The sequence below is a fragment of the Solanum verrucosum genome, unplaced genomic scaffold, assembly GCF_900185275.1.
Source record: "Solanum verrucosum unplaced genomic scaffold, falcon-dt-bn FXZP01000174.1, whole genome shotgun sequence".
Taxonomy (NCBI): domain Eukaryota; kingdom Viridiplantae; phylum Streptophyta; class Magnoliopsida; order Solanales; family Solanaceae; genus Solanum; species Solanum verrucosum.
In genome coordinates this window covers 40,001-59,623 of record NW_026020241.1, presented here as the reverse complement: position 1 = coordinate 59,623, position 19,623 = coordinate 40,001, and the positions used below count along the sequence as shown (strand labels likewise).

General features: G+C 32.5%; 1 pseudogene; it reads right to left on the bottom strand.

Moving 5' to 3' along the window:
* Nucleotides 1–592: 592 nt before the first annotated feature.
* LOC125832860 (uncharacterized) lies at nucleotides 593–5,792 on the bottom strand (annotated as a pseudogene).
* Nucleotides 5,793–19,623: the final 13,831 nt, after the last annotated feature.

Here is a 19,623-nt window from a genome sequence, read left to right as displayed (position 1 = left end):
AGATTGAAGCTGACCGCGCGGACTACCGCCCGTCTTCTGAGATCCTGTTTCGTTGGGATGAGGAGGATCCATATGACGATCCTAATGATCCTAGGGATGATCTTTCCCTTCCTCTGGTATAACCGCCTTTTCCTCTGACCTTGGTTACCCAAGGAGGGTCCATCCTACAAACAAAACATTTTGTTTTATTCGAACGCATAATAATTTTTATAATAATATAGTTCATCGTCAAAATTAATGATTTCTTTTATCATATGAATGGAGTAGACATCTCTCAGAATATCATCTATTTCCACATAATTTCTTCCTGTACGTCTCGGTTGAGAGGAACCACCTTTAAGATGGTAACTAAAGTATTATCAATTAAGAAGGGTGATAAAAAACTCATTGTGAAGATAGATATTCTCTAGATAAGAAATCTGGAAGAAAGTTATCGCTCCTCTTTTTATAATGAATTTCAAAATCAAAAGGAGCTAATTGGGCCTGCCACCTAGCAAAAATCAATTTTAAAGCATCAGGTTTAAAATCTTTATCAAACATATATTTCACAGATTGTGCATCAATTTTTATTAAAAACTTTTGATTATATAAATCATCTTGAAATTTTAATACGCATTTTGGTTAACATTTCATGAGCCACCGTAGCATATTTCTTTTGAGCATCGCTCCATTTTCTGGAATGAAATCGGATCAAATATTCATTTTTGTCATGGAGATTGATTTGTTTCAATATTCCACCATAACCAGTGTTAGACGCATCTGTCTCAATAATCGTCTGCCATGCAAGGTTAGCAAGGGTTAGACAAGGCAAAGATTGAACACGAAGTTTAATATTCTTTACCAAAATGGTGTAACTATCAGTCCATGGTGATTTATGGTCCTTTTTTAGCCTGTCATATAAAGGGGCCAAATCACGAGATAAATTTTTATAGAAAAGGGAAATATAATTTAAATTTCCCAAAAATCGTTGCAATTGAGTTCGATCTGTAATAATATCATGAAACTTTGACGCAAATTCAATCGATCGTTGAATTGGGGTGATCTTTCCCTGACAAATAAGATGTCCTAAAAATCTGACATTAGTTTGAAATAAACTCATATTTGGTTTAGAAATCACCAAACCATTTTGTATAACAATTTTCTTGAAAATGTCTAAATGTTTGATATGCATTTCAAGAGTCTTTGAGTAAACCAAAATATCATCAATATAGACAATGATGAAGTCTAAATATGGGTTGAAAATAGCATTCATAATTTTCTGAAATTCAGAAGGAGCATTTTTCAAACCAAATGGCATAACATTCCATTCGTATTGTCCAAACAGGACATTAAAAGTTGTTCTATAAGAATGTTCTTTAAATATTTGGATCTTCCAATATCCTGATTTTAAATCCACTTTTGAAAATATATTGGCGTCATATAATCTTGATAATAAATCTTTTTTATTTGGAATAGGATACTTAATCCACTTTCAAATATTTGTTCAAAGGTTTATAATTTATAACCAACCTGGGAACACCTCGTTCCTTTTCAACAGCATTGTTAACATAAAATGCAGTACAAGACCAAGGTGATTTTGAAGGTTTTATCAAGCTTTTTTGTAACATATTATCAATTTTCTTTTTGCAGAATTCAACTAATTCAGAATTCATCTGACAAGGATATGATTTAGTAGGAATATCATCCTCAGAGAAATTGTCTTCATATGGAAGAGTAACAATATGCTTTTTCCGATTCCAAAAAGCACTAGGATGATCAGCACAAATATCAATGGAAATTTGTTCAACAATCAATTTAATTTTTTCTTGTACTTTGGGGGATTTCAAAGTATCAAATATATTCATACTAAACAATTCAAGTTGTAGAGAATCAACATGTTTTTGCTTCATATCAATTAAATCATTAATATCATGAGAAATAGGGTCAGTGATAAAAGTATAACTAATATTCTGATTTTTATAAGTAGCAGGAAATCCTTTAGCAGTTATACTAGTAAATGGATAAATAACATTTATAAAAGGTGTTCCAAGTATAATTGGAGGGTATAACTGATTTTTAACCAAGAAAAAGAAATGTGGAATGCAAACTTTGTTCTGGCAAATGTGCATATTAGGAAATTTATACTTTATATCTAAAGCATGTCCCGAAGCAGATTTAACCATATGAGTAGTTTTTTTAAAATACTTTGTAGGTACAAGACCTTCTTGGATACAGCTAACATCGGCTCCAATCATAGCAACATTAGTTATGGAAAATTGATTTTCAATCAAAATGGTGCATTTAACATACTATTTATGAGCAGTAACAATTTGCATTATTCCTAAAAACATACCTTGTTTAGGATCAAGATTAAAAGGTTTTGCAAGAGTATAATCTTCAGCAATATTTTTTCCTTTGTTATTAACAGTTTCGATCTGAGTAAGACGATGATCACATATCATTTGATTCTGTTTAATAGATTTAATCTCCCTTTTCAAATTTTCAAATCATCAAAAGATGAATCTCTCGTAGAAGTAGTTTGTTTAAGAACTATTTGTTTATGAAGTCTGTTATTAATTTCAGACAAAGAATAAGGAGCAGAGTATTCATATTCAAAATCATTCTTTTGTTTTTAAGAATTTCTTGAAGAGCTAGCAGTATTATTAACAACTAATTGAATAATTTTTTCACGATGGTTATTATCAGTAACTTCTTTCAGAAGTTCTATCACATTATCAGAAGTAATAGTGTTTAAATTCAAATCTTCAAATTGAGATTGCAGTTTATAAAAGAACTCATCATTTTCACATAAGAAAGTATCACCATTTCAAGTATTGCAAGCATTCATATTATCCCGCTGATTATTATCACGCTGATTATTATCATGCTGATTATGATCAAATGATTCAGGCAACTCAATATCTTCTTCTGAACCCGAATCAGAATCATAATAGGACTCAGAACCAGAAGTATATTAAAAACTATAAACCTTGTCATGAACTTCTTCATCAAGCTCTAAGGCTTTTAGCTTTTCAAGCTTGCAATTGGGTGTTGTATGCCCAAAATTTCCACACTTATAACATTTAATCGTGGCGAGTTCCCGCTTAGACCTATTCTTGGTAAATCTATTAGACTTACGATAAGTTTTTCTCTCGTCCCGTTCTTCCTTAGATCTATGTCTATGTTTAGACCTTCTTTTCCTATAAGGTTTGTCGGTATTGGAGCCTCTAGAATCTCTATGTTTAGTCTTTTTGCTATTAGTCGAAGTATCAGGTACACCAAACTAGGTACAAAAGTCTCCTAGCTGAGATCTTTCTCTAAGCTTATCCATCTTAAGCTGTCTAGATAACTTTAATTCATTGCACAAATTTATCCCTTCTTGAGTGCAAACGCCTATCAGTCGACCATAAGTATAATCCTGGTAGGGAATTTCACCATGCTTATTTCTAAGCATCTTTTTAACCCTTATTGTAAATAATGGGGGAATGTCGTCTATAAACTTGGCTTTCCAATGCTCAAACTTATTTTCGGGTAGTTCCATTATCCTACTTAAATAGGTATATTTGTACCATCTGAATTCTCCCAAGGTTCTACACCGCAGACCGTTTAACAGGGTACGAACAATCTCAAACTGATTGGTAAATCTACCATTAAAATGTTCTAAAATAGTTAATACTAAGGTATAAACGACGTCTTCTCTATTTGCAACAAGAGTCATACCTAAGTTATCAACACCCTCACTACTAGAAGTAGCATTAATCACAACAACCTTTTGCTCAACGGTCATATAATTATCCTACCAACCTCGAAGTTGGCTAGTAAAACCTTCAATTATCATTTTACAAATATTTCTATCTGTGTTTTTAACATTTTTACAGATAGTTGCATACATAATCATTCTATGAACAAGAATAGTAAGTTGTCTATCAGTTAGACCATCGAGGTTCCATTCATAAATCTTAGAACCGCTATACAAGGTATTAGTTTGATTCCAGTCTCATTCCTCGATAAGCACATCTTGAGGAGTGGATCTGGAATAGTAATAAGTGTGCATGCTAGATTTGTAAGCAAACTTAGTATTACCACTATTCTTTTTGGGATAATCCTGAAATTTATTAAATTCTAAAGAAACATAGTTTTTAAAATCAAAGGCTTTTTCCAATGTAGGGATGTACATTGATTATTATTTCTCTTTTACCATTACACGTAATCCCACACCCCCAGAACAACACACTTGTTCTAACACAACACACTACCACCCCACTACCCCACGTTCAAAAACTTTTAATTCATCTTTCACCTTCTTTCAACCATATGCAATTGAAACCGCTTTTCAAGAGAAAATATTCATCCTACAATCAATAGTAAGGGTTGATTCACATCACTAAGAATCAAGATTTTCAACAAATCATGTCGAAGAGACCTGAGCATACCTCGAAAGAGCCCTAAATTAGTAGAAGCGAGTTTGTCTGTTGAAATAGAGGCTCCGACCTACAAAATTTTGACTCAAACGCCCCCTCCAAACAAAAATGAAAGTCCGACAATAAAGGGTGGTACTTCCCAAATGAAGAAACAAGTTACAGAGAAGGGAAACAAACAGGTTTCAAAAATGGGGAAGAAGAGTGAAGCAAATAAAATTGAAAGTCCTGCAAATCAAACGGGACAAAAGAGGAAGGGGAAAATGGTTGAACCCCCTTCTGATTCGGACTCATTGTAAGTGAAAAAAAGCAACAAATGTCGAAATTTGTCAGCCTTCAAAACCATAAAAAAGAAGAGCAACATTGATGGAGGACTCGGAAATTTCAATATCCAAAAAAGGCAGAAAAAAGGGTTAGGGTAAATATTTTATTTAATTTATTTTCAATTTAGTAGATTTTTTGTTAAAACTGTTATATTATGCATATTATTGTTTGGCATGATTTTGTTTTAATGTTGACATGAAATTATTGTGGTATATGCATACATATGTATATTTACTGTCATGGAATTGATATTAAGTTGGGTATTATTTTTATCAAAAACCAGTTGGTGCATTTAACGAGCTACCCCCCCCCCCCATAAAGATTCAATGTCAGTTATTGCGTCATTTTCTACTTATTGAAACGGATAACGACAGGGATGACCAGTTCATCATCAAAATAAATGGTACTACGCTTCGGGTTAAGGAATTCGCAGCAGTTACTGATCTCAAATGTGGACTCGCCAGTGACTTTGTTTCAGATCCTTCTATTTCAAATAGGCTTATTCTAAAGTACTTTGGTGAAATGAACAAAGTCCCTAAATTAGATTTCTTGAACAAAGTCCATAAAACACATTTCATACATTTATTTTTGGCACACATTTAATAAATTTATAACGATAACATCATCACTATTTCATACACTATCACAAAATAATATACTCAAATCATTCAAAAATAAATCCAAAATTGCAGCACATCCATGGTATAAACAGTATACAAGTTACAAAAATAATATACAAAAAATTCATACCAATATTTATTCAAGTTTCACAAAAAATATTATGTAATATGAACAAACAAATGTTCATACAAAAAATAACACAATTTATATCTATTATTATAACATCCCGCAGCTAGAATTAGAAAGTATCATTTTTGGAAAGAATGAAAAATTTGGAAATTTGACAAATTAAGTTAAGTATGAGTTTTGGGTCAACTTCAAATGACCATAACTTCTAGCTCAGAATGATTTAGGTGTGCTACAAGATACCTTATGAAATATCTTTGAATTATCTTTCCAACGCTACTGAGTTTGCACGATTTCGAGTTCGTATGAGTGAGATATGTCCATTTGAAGTTGGGCTGTCTAGATAAGGAAAGCCAAAACCGGACTTTTGAAGGGCATTATGGTCTTTTCACCACCCAACTAATTAATTAATTTCGTTTTTGATAATAAAGTTGGGGTCTAAACTGATGGGATGAAGTTTACGCTTTTGAAAACTAAGTAAGGGTTTTGAGAGAAGAAAAAAGAAAAGTAGAAGAAGCAAGGAATCGTCAAGTTCTTGAAACTAAGATTGTGGATTCCGTCAAGGAGTGATCCCTACAAGGTATGTGAGATCACATAGTGTAGGGTTAGTTAACCCACGCATCAATCATGTTTTATTTCAGCGAATTTAGATTCTTGAAGGTTTAGAAATTGAGTTCTTGATGGATTTGTTTGAAGTTTCTATTGGGTTCTTGATTGTTGGAGTTGTTGAGTAGTTCTTGATTTTGATTCATGTAATTAGGTGTCATTTTGGGTAGATTCTTGCATATTTTGATTATGTAGTCGAATCTAAGTGATTGGGGGAAAGAGGGTTTAGAGTTGAAAAACGAGCAAGAAAAATTGTCAAACACCTGGGCAGAGGGGTGGGGCGCGGCGCCACTCAAAGCGACCCAGAAAGTTCTCTGAAGTTGGGCCTCTAGCGCGCCGCGCCAGCCAGAGCACCCCAACTTCAGTCCTAAAGTTTTGCTCCTGGCGCCCCGCGCCACTTAGAGCACCAGGGACACCAGGTCTTCTACTTTTTCCCCCTTCTTTCCGTACTAGTTCCCTTGAAACGTACCTATTTTTTCTAGTCGATTTCTATACTCTAAGGTACGTCTAAACAACAAGAAATCATCATTAAAATGAGATCATGAGCCTTGAATCCATAATTCAATTCAAGGAAAATTAAGAGTTAAAGTCAAGAGAAGTCAAGAGTCAAGTCAAGAGAAGTTAGATTTTTTCAAAAGTCTTTTCCAAACATTTTAACTTTGTTTTAAGATTAAAATTTAAGTTGTGTAAAGAAAAAGGAGTAAAGATTGAAGTTCATTTCTTCAAAGAGTATATCGGGACTATGTATTCCTAAAGAGTAAAATATTTTCACATTTAACAAGAAATGAAACTCTGATTTCCAAAAGAGCCTTTGAGCTAGTTTTCAATAAAGAGTACATGCTTTCACAATTAAGCAAGAGAGGAAACTTGATTTCTAAGAGGAGCCTTTAAGCTAAGTTTTGAGCAATTATCTCAAACCACAGAAAGAGTTATGTTTTTAAACGTAAGATCTAGTATTCTATTTTGCGAGTAGTATTGAGCACCGATATAGGGGAGAGTTCAGACAACTCCCAGTCCCCATAAACCATGTAGCCACAATGGGTAGAAAAGGGTCATACTTTTTAGATGATTCATTAGTGTTTTTTAGCATAGACTAGTGGATCCACTTAGTAGTCAGGTTCTATACCTCGGCAAAGTATAGGACGGTCCTGGCAGTGTGAGGCAAAACGATGTATCATCACAATAGCTCTTAAGTGATTGTTGTCGGTTAGAGTAACTCCCACAAAAGTATTTTATATTCTTATATACACAAATTATTTGTATTTTCATATACAAACAGAGTTCATATTGTATCTTTGCATACAAACAGAGTCACTATAGTATTTTTCAATACACAAAGTGTTATCCATGTTTTAAAAGCTTTACTTTATACTGCACTTATTTATACTGCTTTATATTGAAATGAGTTCAGTTGAGTTGAGTTGAGACCATGTAAGTTCTTTTAGTTCCTATCAAACTTATGTCTTATTTTAGTATTCCCCTCGCATACTCGTACATTCAATGTACTGATGTCATTTGGCCTGCATCTTTTCATGATGCAGATACATGTAACCAGGATCAGCATCCAGTGCATCGTTGATTTTAGTTGAGCTCTAGAGTTGTTGGTGAGCCTCATTGCTTCCGGAGGATCCCTTTTATTGCTTTTAGTAATTAGTTCATTAGGATGTCGTGGGTCTTGTCCCAACAACCATCTCAGTTATTAGAGGCTTCATAGATAGATAGTTAGTTAGTTCATTTGTCTTTACCTTGTTATTGGCTTATGTTTTGAGACTTGAGTTGTCATCTTAGCTAGTTGAATGTTCTTTTAAAATATTCTAAGTTTACTTCATGAGTTTATCATTTAAGACTATTTTCTTGTGTTTAAGTCTTCCGCTGAGTAAGTAAGTCAGGCCAAGGGTTCGCTTGGGACCAACAATGGTTCTCAAGTGTCAGTCCCACCTAGGGTGTAGGCTTGGGGCGTAACAATTATACATAAGCAAAATTAGAAATTAGAAATTTTCAGTTTCATTGTTCTTAAAAATATTTTTTTAAGTTTCATTATTATAAAAATACAAATAATAAATCGCAATGAATACTAACCAGAAGGATCTCATCTACCACCACATTTTATTAATATCGATAAGAATTCGTCCATTACAACAAGATGAAGATTTTTGAGCCAAAACTATTTGGAACTAGTCGTGAATGAAGACAATTACAGAAAAATCGAGGAGAGAGAAACATTTGAAGAAAAAAAAAGAAAATTTGCTTTTTGAAATACTTTTAATTGATTGAGTAAAAAATGGAAAACAAATATTCCTATTTTGTTTTGAATCTCCTAAATTTATGGCAATTATTAATTATCCTTAATGTATTCAAATTAATTACTACAACTATATCCATTTTTTACTTTTTATTCTTTTTTAAAAATTGATTTTTACTATTATTTTAAAACTTTTTTTTTTAATAAAATGTTACAACCTGAAATTGTTTATTGTTACTGTCATAACTTGAAAATATTAGTCTTATATATGTCATTTATAAAATTTTCACGGCAGAAAACTAGACTTGGGCCCAAACTCTTTCTCTCCCTCTCTCTTTTTGTATTTATTTCGTATTTGTTTAATTGCTTATTTGCTAGTCAGTTTTAACGATTTTCCTACTTCGATTTCTCCCAAAGATAGTCTTTTTCTAGATTTTCTAAAGACGGAAAAAAAATACTTAATTTACTTTGAAATATTTTTCTCAAGTAATCCCTTATGCTATTTTCCCTTCCCCGCTAAAAAATATTTCTATGCTTATTTTCTAAACTTGTCAAGCATGCCTTTATTTTAAAATCAACTAGTCAAATAGTTAATATTGGATAACCATGAGTTAGCGGTGTTTTAGATGCATTTAAACCCTCCCTAAAATATTAATATGAACCCCGAACCCCTTTAATATTTTTCATTAGATATTCTGTTTTAATCTTTTGAAAAGTTAGTTTTCTTAATTTTTCTTTAAAAATTAAGTGGCGACTCTTAAAAACTTCTTTAAGTTTTTTTAAAATAAAACAATATAGGCAAGATTACCATTCCGACTCAACGTGAAAACCTCCAAACCATCCAAAAGAGCATCAGTGCCTGCAGAACCGGTCGTTGTATCTAGAGCAAGTTCAACCTAGGGACTGCTGCTTTTCAAGGATATCGCGTCAAATTAATCCTCATGGTATGCCTTGTTTGTTCCCCAGATTGTGAGAAAAGGTCGTAGTTGTCTGCTGTATTTTTTTCTATTTATATAAATTTGGGAAAATGCATAAGTACCCCCCAGCCTATGCCCAAAATCCCACAGACACACCTAACCTTTACTAAGGTCCTATTACCCCCTCGAACTTATTTTATATGTAATATTCTACCCCTTTTTGGCCTACGTGGCACTATCTTGTGGGCCCAATGCATGTTGACAAATTTTTCAAGGATAGTGCCACGTAGGCCAAAAAGGGGTAGAATATTATAGATAAATTAAGTTCGGGGGTAATAGGACCTTAGTAAAGGTTAGGTGTGTCTCTGGAATTTCGAGTATAGGCTGGGGATACTTATGCATTTTCCCTATAAATTTTGAAGATCCTTTGATTTGGTATATTATAGTCAAACTCACAAAAATGTAAGCAGATTACATAATCAAAATGTGGATCCATATCAAATTTCATAACATGTTCAATCGCTTCTCCACGACATTTCTGTTGCTCATAATTCTTGTTGTTTCATACACAAGAAGCTGAGCAACAAAGCTGTCATTTGGGGAACCATAAGTAATTGTTGGAATGTTTTTTGGCTTCTGAACCTACATCTGCAATGATCATATAACTTGAATCCGCCTCCCACTTCCTCCTGAACCCTGAATCTTGAGTGGATTCCGTTTAATTGTTGAACCACTAATGTTCAACCTGTACATAGTCTGAATCCCTCGTTTACTTAAATTTAAAGAACTGTTAGCACCATTGCCACCAACTTTATTGATGGAGTCAACAAATAGCTTATCACTCACGGGTGATCTCAATGGCACTAACAAATCCAAAAGAATTCTTGTTTGGAATAAATTCAAGCACAAAAACATTGATATCCAAAGTCACGAAATACTCCTTCACCAAATGAGAAGATACTGGAGTTGCCTCCAGAACCTTTGAGGAGCGAGTTCTTGAGTAACATTTCGCCAGCTACATCAAACTCCTACACTTCAAACCATTTCCACTTTTCACTTTGCCCCTATTATTTGCGCTTTTATTTTTTTGATATTTTTCTTTCGATGAAATTCACCAGGTTTTGCTCTTAGTAAGCTGTCACTTTACTTTTTAGCCTTTACCCTCAAGTTCTCTTTGTTTTTTGCATTGTTTTTTCATATTTCTTGAGATGTGGTATTCTACTAAGTTTAAAGATTCAGTCTTTATCTCTTAGCCTTCAAGTATTCTGCAGTTTTCATGCATTTATTGACACGGGATTCCACTATTTTGCTCTTAAGGATGTTCTTGATCTTAAGAGGTTGATTGGGCTCTATCTAGAATCGACAAAGAGCAGCTAGGAGCCAATTACGACCTAATAATATACCATAACTAAGCGGTATCGATTACTAATTGTACTCAATCACTGATGACTATTTCTTTCGTCTGTCTTCCGACAAATTGTCGAATACATAGTAAGCATGGTAAACTTTGGCAATCCAAATTCTTATATTTTATTTTTGTAACAACTGCATGTACATAACCTTATATCAATTATATCAAACACTTTAGGACCATCAACTCTATCATATAGCATGCATTATCTATACGTAGAGGTAAGCATGAGAAGTGGGTAAGGGCAAGCGAGCGCGCACCTTTTCAAAGTTTTAGCGAAATCAATAAGAACTTTACACTGCTTACATACATTGAAAATTAAGAAGAAACAGATTAATTCAGAGAGAGATACAAATAGAGGAGTGTAGGCGATAAAGAAGGATTTGAGGAATATTGAAACGAAGAAGCAAACAGAGAAAAACAAAGGTAAATTAGCAATTCAAATTACCAAACAGAACATCAAACAAGACATAATAAGAATTTTCTGGGTAAATTCGATAGGATAAACTTCCGAAATAGGGAACATAGGAAATTAATGAAGTACCTTTTTGTTCGTACGACCAAGTTCTCTGAGGAATTCGAATGAAACCTCGTCTTCAATTTTAGGCACAAAATGCATCGATTGTTTTCCATGGCACATACATGGAATTTTCATGAATGAAAAATGTGGAAGAGCCAAGATGCAAGGCGTGCGTGTTTTAACTAGCGGTGAAGAACAAGCGGCAAAGAAAGAAAGAAGGGAGAAGGAAGAATTACAAACTTACCCTCTTGGATGTCCGAAGAAAACTCACTTATTAAGAATGATATTTTCCCAGTTCATCTTAATATTTTTTGTTTTGTTTTAGTTTAGTTTATTTATATATATGAAGTCATTTTCTTGACGGAGATTACCAGTTATTTTTTTTATTTTTAGTTACAATTTAGCAAGTACCTAATAGGAAGAGGCTAATAGAAAATATTATAAGTGAATGTGATTATATGAAGACTTGTTGATGTATTAAAATAATAATAATAATAATTTATTTTTTTAATATATATATATATATATATATATACTAGATGTGGAATGACCGTGCAAGGCACGGGCCTGAGAAATTTAGCTCAACTGCTTATCAATACCAATTCATACTTGTAAATAAAAAATTAAATTTCATCTCACGAGTCCAAATTGAAATTACAACTTGAAATTGGTCGCATGAAAAATGAAGTCGAGACACGAATAAAATTATCATAGCAATATCTTTCTTCATTCGACACTCCAAGTTGTTTTACCTGTATGTTATCCTTAAAAATGCATAGAGGACCAACACACACCTACCTATATTTTTGTAGAGCCCGAGCAACAAGCATAAATGTTCTTCTGACAGAGCAAGTGTGTTATGTTTTCTTACTTTTAAGATTTCATTCCATGCTTATAAAGGGGAAAAATTTCAGGGATGCTTGGGAAAATTCTAGCAGTCCTCTTCGTGGGGTTCGTGGCGTATGCTTATCGCGCAATGCAGCTTTCTCCTTCGAAAATTTGTGGCATCCCTGATGGCCCTCCTGTCACATCACCTAGAATTAAACATCGGGATGGACGATACTTAGCTTACAAAGAACATGGCGCACCAAGAGACCAAGCAAAACATAAGATTGTGTTCATCCATGGATATGATTTTAACAGACACGACACTATTGTTGCAGCTGGCCTCTCTCCGGTCTCTCATCCATTTACCTCAACTCCATCTTCATTTCTTAATAGCTTACACCCAAATACTGAAACAACATGTAGCAAGCATCACTACTAAAAAAACTGTGAATAGCGACCTAAAAATACCGACCTCCGGAGGTCGGTTTTCCTTGAAATACCGACCTAAAACCGACATCCCAGCTTAGGTCGGAAAAAGCTTGGTCGCTATTCAATACCGACCTCTGGAGGTCGGTATTTACTGACCTCTCGAGGTCGGTTTTTATTTTATGTCGGAATATTCATTTTTTTAAATTCCGACCTCTGGAGGTCGGTATTTTTATTTTTGTAATGTTGAAATTCCGACCTCCGGAGATCGGTATTTTTATTTTTGTATTTTTGAAATTCCGACCTCCGGAGGTCGGTATTTTTATTTTTGTATTTTTGAAATTCCGACCTCCGGAGGTCGGTATTTTTATTTTTGTATTTTGAAATTCCGACCTCCGGAGGTCGGTATTTTTATTTTTGTAATGTTGAAATTCCGACCTCCGGAGGTCGGTATTTTTATTTTTGTAATGTTGAAATTCCGACCTCCGGAGGTCGATATTTTTATTTTTGTAATGTTGAAATTCCGACCTCCGGAGCCCGGTATTTTTATTTTTGTAATGTTGAAATTCCGACCTCCGGAGGTCGGTATTTTTATTTTTGTTATGTTGAAATTCCGACCTCCGGAGGTCGGTATTTTTATTTTTGTTATGTTGAAATTCCGACCTCCGGAGGTCGGTATTTTTATTTTTGTAATGTTGAAATACCGACCTCCGGAGGTCGGTATTTTTATTTTTGTAATGTTGAAATTCCGACCTCCGGAGGTCGGTATTTTTATTTTTGTTATGTTGAAATTCCGACCTCCGGAGGTCGGTATTTTTATTTTTGTTATGTTGAAATTCCGACCTCCGGAGGTCGGTATTTTTATTTTTGTAATGTTGAAATTCCGACCTCCGGAGGTCGGTTTTTTGCTGCAAAACAGGCAGCAAATTGCTACAATTTTTAGTTGCCCACCTGCATATTTATACCAAAACAACCCAAAGCCACATAAACTTCATCCAACCAAAACAAACCAAAGCCAAATAAAATTCATCCAACCAAAACAACCCAAAGCCAAATAAACTTCATCAAACCAAAACAACACAATATTTACAACATATACAAACTATTTCAAAATAAACTTCATCCAACTTCAAAATAAACTAAAATACGATCAAATTAAACAATTCTAAAAATATAGAAGTCTAAAATGTCAAATAGATACAACTACTCTTCATCACCCTCACTCTCCTTATCATTCTCATCACCCTCCTGATCAGATCCATCACTGCTAGCCGGACATGGAGGAAGAATATTTCCTGATTCAAAAAGAAAAGTTAGTTAGAGTGTTGACTCCCGTTGAACAAAGGACTACTACAATCACGCAATTGTTCATAAAAGATGTTTGCTTCTTCATTAGGAGCTTCTTCTACATTTTCTCCTTGTTCAAATTCAGAATGCATCCCAAAAGCATCATTAATCATATCTGACATTCTAGAACCTTGGAAATAATTATGCTCGGTAGATCTACTACTTTCACCGACAACAAAGTTATTAAACATAGTGTCACTTTCAACCTCACCATGGCTAGTCCAAACTGTATACCCTGGTTTGAATCCATTCATCATAAGATGCATAGCAACAGTCTCTGTTGTATGATATCTCACATTTTCACAATTAACACACGGACACCTAATCAATCTTGAATTTAAAAAATCATCAAGTGTCATTGCATGATTTATAAATCTAGTGACACCTTCTGCAAATTCTGGAATCATACCCGCTCGACCAGGATTGTTTCTATTATACATCCAACTACGATCAGGATTCATCTACACAAACAATAATGATAATTTTAATTCCATCAACTAAATAACATTTGAATTTATTTAAACAACTTAACCACTTTCTAAGTCTAACTAGTTTTGACATATTTATTTTAACTTATTTAAACAACTTAACAACTTTAACTAGTTTAGTTTTGACTTAATTCGAACAACTAAATCCACCAACTAAACCACAATATTTATTTTAACTTATTTAAACAAACTTAACTTCTTAACTTTAACTACATTAGTTTTGACTTAATTCCAACAACTAAATTCACTAACTAAACCGACATTATTTATTTTAACTTATTTAAACAACATAACAACTTTTGAACTTTAACTACATTAGTTTTGACTTAATTCCAACAACTAAATTCACTAACTAAACCGACATTATTTATTTTAACTTATATAAACAACATAACAACTTTAACTAGTTTAGTTTTGACTTAATACAACAACTAAATCCACCAACTAAATCACATTATTTATTTTAATTTATCTAAACAACTTAACAACTTTTTAACTTTAACTACATTAGTTTTGACTTAATTCCAACAACTAAATCCATCAACAAAACCACATTATTTAATTTAACTTATTTAAACAACTTAACAACTTTATAACTTTAACAACTTAACAACTTTTTAAAGCTAAGTGTCTAACACTAGATGGACACAAATCGATCTTCCAAGAAAATCAATTTTGTCATCTATAGGATCAACTAGTGTTGATACTTATGCTTAACAAACACATTATTCCTAAATTAAAGCTTAATAGCAACACTAGATGGACACAAATCGATCTTGCAAGAAAATCAATTTTGTCATCAATAGGATCAACTAGTGTTGATATTTATGCTTAACAAATATATTATTTCTAAATTTAAAGCTAAGTGTCAACACTAGATGGACACAAATCGATCTTGCAAGAAAATCAATTTTGTCATCAATAGGATCAACTAGTGTTGGTACTTATGCTTAACAAACACATTATTCCTAAATTAAAGCTTAATAGCAACACTAGATGGACACAAATCGATTTTGCAAGAAAATCAACTTTGTCATCAATAGGATCAACTAGTGTTGATATTTATGCTTAACAAATATATTATTTCTAAATTTAAAGCTAAGTGTCAACACTAGATGGACACAAATCGATCTTGCAAGAAAATCAATTTTGTCATCAATAGGATCAACTAGTGTTGGTACTTATGCTTAACAAACACATTATTCCTAAATTAAAGCTTAATAGCAACACTAGATGGACACAAATCGATCTTGCAAGAAAATCAATTTTGTCATCAATAGGATCAACTAGTGTTGATATTTATGCTTAACAAATTTATTATTTCTAAATTTAAAGCTAAGTGTCAACACTAGATGGACACAAATCGATCTTGCAAGAAAATCAATTTTGTCATCAATAGGATCAACTAGTGTTGGTACTTATGCTTACCAAATATATTACTTCTAAATTTAAAGCTAAGTATCAATACTACATGGACACAAACACATTATTGAAAACAATTGTACTTGAACTTTAGAAATTTAGAAGCACCAACCTTATCTCCTACTTTGATGAAAGAAGCAATATAGTCTTATATCAACTTTTTTAGATGTTGAGCTTCCTCAGTTGCCTAGCACGAAAAGTTCTAAAATTAGTTATATATAAACTTCAAATCCAAGAATATTAGTTATATATATATATTCAAGTTTTAATAAGTTCAAGTTTTCAATTCAAGTTCATATCTAATTTCTAAAATTAATTAGTTATATATTCAAGCTAATTAGTTCCAAGTTCAAGTTCTAATTTCAAGTTCAAGTCTAAGTTCAACTTCAAATTTTAAGTTCATGTTCTAAGTTCAAGTTCAAGTTCAAGTTCTAATTTCAAGTTCAAGTTCTAAGTTCAAGTTCAAATTCTAATTTCAAGTTCAAGTTCAAGCTCTAAGTTCAAGTTCAAGTTCTAATTTCAAGTTCAAGTTCTAAGTTGAAGTTGAAGTTCTAAGTTCATGTTCAAGTTCAAGATCAAGTTCTAAATTCAAGTTCAAGTTCTAAATTCATGTTCAAGTTCTAATTTCAAGTTCAAGTTCTAAGTTCAAGTTCAAGTTCTAATTTCAAGTTCAAGTTCTAAATTCATGTTCAAGTTCTAATTTCAAGTTCAAGTTCAAGTTCTAAGTTCAAGTTCAAGTTCTAAGTTCAAGTTCAAGTTCTAAGTTCAAGTTCAAGTTCAAGTTCAAGTTCAAGCTCTAAGTTCAAGTTCAAGTTCTAAGTTGAAGTTCAAGTTCTAAGTTCATGTTCAAGTTCTAACTTCATGTTCAAGTTCTAATTTCAAGTTCAAGTTCTAATTTCAAGTTCAAGTTCTAAGTTCAAGTTCTAAGTTCAAGTTCAAGTTCTAGTTCTAAGTTCTAAGTTCAAGTTCAAGATCAAGTTCTAAGTTCAAGTTCAAGTTCTAAGTTCAAATTCTAAGTTTAACTTCAAATTCTAAGTTCAAGTTCAAGTTCAAGTTCAAGTTCTAAGTTCAAGTTCAAGTTCTAATTTCAAGTTCAAGTTCTAATTTCAAGTTCAAGTTCTAAGTTCAAGTTCAAGTTCTAAGTTCTAAGTTCTAAGTTCTAGTTCAAGTTCAAGTTCAAGATCAAGTTCTAAGTTCAAGTTCAAGTTCTAAGTTCAAGTTCTAAATTCATGTTCAAGTTCTAATTTCAAGTTCTAAGTTCTAAGTTCTAAGTTCAAGTTCAAGTTCAAGTTCTAAGTTCTAAGTTCTAAGTTCAAGTTCAAGTTCTAGTTCTAAGTTCTAAGTTCAAGTTCAAGATCAAGTTCTAAGTTCAAGTTCAAGTTCTAAGTTCAAATTCTAAGTTCAAGTTCAAGTTCAAGTTCTAAGTTCAAGTTCTAAGTTCAAGTTCAAGTTCTAATTTCAAGTTCAAGTTCTAATTTCAAGTTCAAGTTCTAAGTTCAAGTTCAAGTTCAAGTTCTAAGTTCTAAGTTCTAAGTTATAGTTCAAGTTCAAGTTCAAGATCAAGTTCTAAGTTCAAGTTCAAGTTCAAGTTCAAGTTCAAGTTCAAGTTCAAGTTCAAGTTCTAAGTTCAAGTTCAAGTTCTAAGTTCTAAGTTCTAAGTTCAAGTTCAAGTTCTAAATTCATGTTCAAGTTCTAATTTCAAGTTCAAGTTCAAGTTCTAAGTTCTAAGTTCAAGATCAACTTCTAAGTTCAAGTTCAAGTTCTAAGTTCAAATTCTAAGTTTAACTTCAAATTCTAAGTTCAAGTTCTAAGTTCAAGTTTTAATTTCAAGTTCAAGTTCCAAGTTCAAGTTCAAGTTCTAAGTTTAACTTCAAATTCTAAGTTCAAGTTCAAGTTCAAGTTCTAAGTTCATGTTCAAATTCTAAGTTCAACTTCAAATTCTAATTAAGTTCATGACATTCAAACATTCATCTTCTACTCATAACACTTCAATTACTAATTTCTAACTTCAAATTAACACTTTACTAACTAGTCCTAAAATCAAATCCAAAAAAATCTCAATTTAACCTCAAATTACATATTCTCAAGTTTAAACTAGTTCTAAAATACAAAAATGCTAATTCTTCACTAACTAACAATGCCCAATTTAAAAATGCCTAATTTCTTTTTAAAAAAACCTTAAAATAAAAATCTTCAATTATCTATACCTAACTAACAATAATCAAATCAAATTAACAATTGAATAACACAACCAACAAACAAAAACAATAATATACTAACAAACAATCAATTATAATTACTAGCATTAAAGCCAAGTATTAATACTAGATGGACACAAACACATTATTCAAAACAATTGTACTTGAACTTGAGAAATTTAGAAGCACCAACCTTATCTCCAACTTTGATGAAAGAAGCAAAATAGTCATGTATCAACTTTTTTACATGTTGAGCTTCCTCAGTTGCCTAGCACGAAAAGTTCTTAAATTAGTTAAATATAAACTTCATATCCAAGAATATTAGTTTATATATATATATATATATATTCTCAAGTTTTAATAAGTTCAAGTTTCAATTCAAGTTCATATATAATTTCTAAACTTAATTAGTTATATATTCAAGCTAATTAGTTCCAAGTTCAAGTTATAATTTCAAGTTCATATTCCTAATTAAGTTCAACTTATAGTAAATTCAAGTTATAATTAATTATAAGTTCTAATTAAGTTGTAATTCAAATCCCTAAAATTCTAAATTCAAACTAGCTAGCTAGTGTCCCAACTTCAAACTATTAAATTAGTCCTAAAATATCAAATATAATTCAAACTATTAGTCCTAAATTCCAAATTCAAATTAGTCTTAAAATCACAAATTGAAAGTACTCCTAGAATTCAAAAATCAAACTATAGTGCTAAAATCCCAAATTCAAACTATTAGTATTCCTAAAATCTCAATAATAATTCAAACTAGTCCTAAATTCAAAATTCAAACTAATCTTAAAATCACAAATTCAAACTAGCCCTAAAATCCCAAAATCTAACTACTACTTAAAATCCTAAATTCAAATTAGCTAGCTATTCCTAATCCCAAATTCAAACTATTAGTCCTAAAATCTCAATAATAATTCAAACTAACTCAAATAATACCCAAGTTCAAACAACTCCTTAAATACCCTAATTCAATCTAATCTTACAATTCCAAAATCAAACTAATTAACTTAAGAAATACCGAATTTCAAACAAATCCTAAGATACCCTAATTCAAACTAACCCTAACATTAAAATTTTCAATTCACAATCAACAAACACAAACTAACAATCAAATAATCCCTAATTCAAACTAACAATCAAATAATACCTAATTCAAACTAACAATCAAAAACCCTAAATCATTCACTTACTAACTAACAATCAATCAAACTAACAATCAATAAAACTAAGTATATTAGTACTCTAATTTTGAGATACTTCAACTAAATAGAAACAAAAGTAATTTATTATGGAGGTTCTAAAAATTCACCTTCACTAAGAAGGTCGGGGATGGAGGTGCTGGCCGAGATGGAGGCGACGCCGGTCGGAATGGAGGCGGCGCCGGTCGGGAGGGAGGCGCGCGACCTCCTGCTGCTGGGCGTCACTCCCTCTGCAGCTGCCGCGAAGTCCTCTGCTGCTGCGAAGGAGGGTGGCTGCGGTGGGGGATGGCGGCGTGGCGCCGGTCGGAGAGGTGGCGTGGCGCCGGTCGGGGATGGGTGGTGGGGATCGGCGCCGATGGGGTGGGTCAGGGGTGGATCTGCAGTTGGGAGTGAAAGTGGACTAGGTTTTGAGAGTTAGTGTTTAATTAGGAGGAAGACTTATATTGTCATTCTTTTTTTAAGAGAATTCTTTAATTATATATATATATATATATATACAGATCTATATATATGTAAATTTATTATATATGTATATGTATACA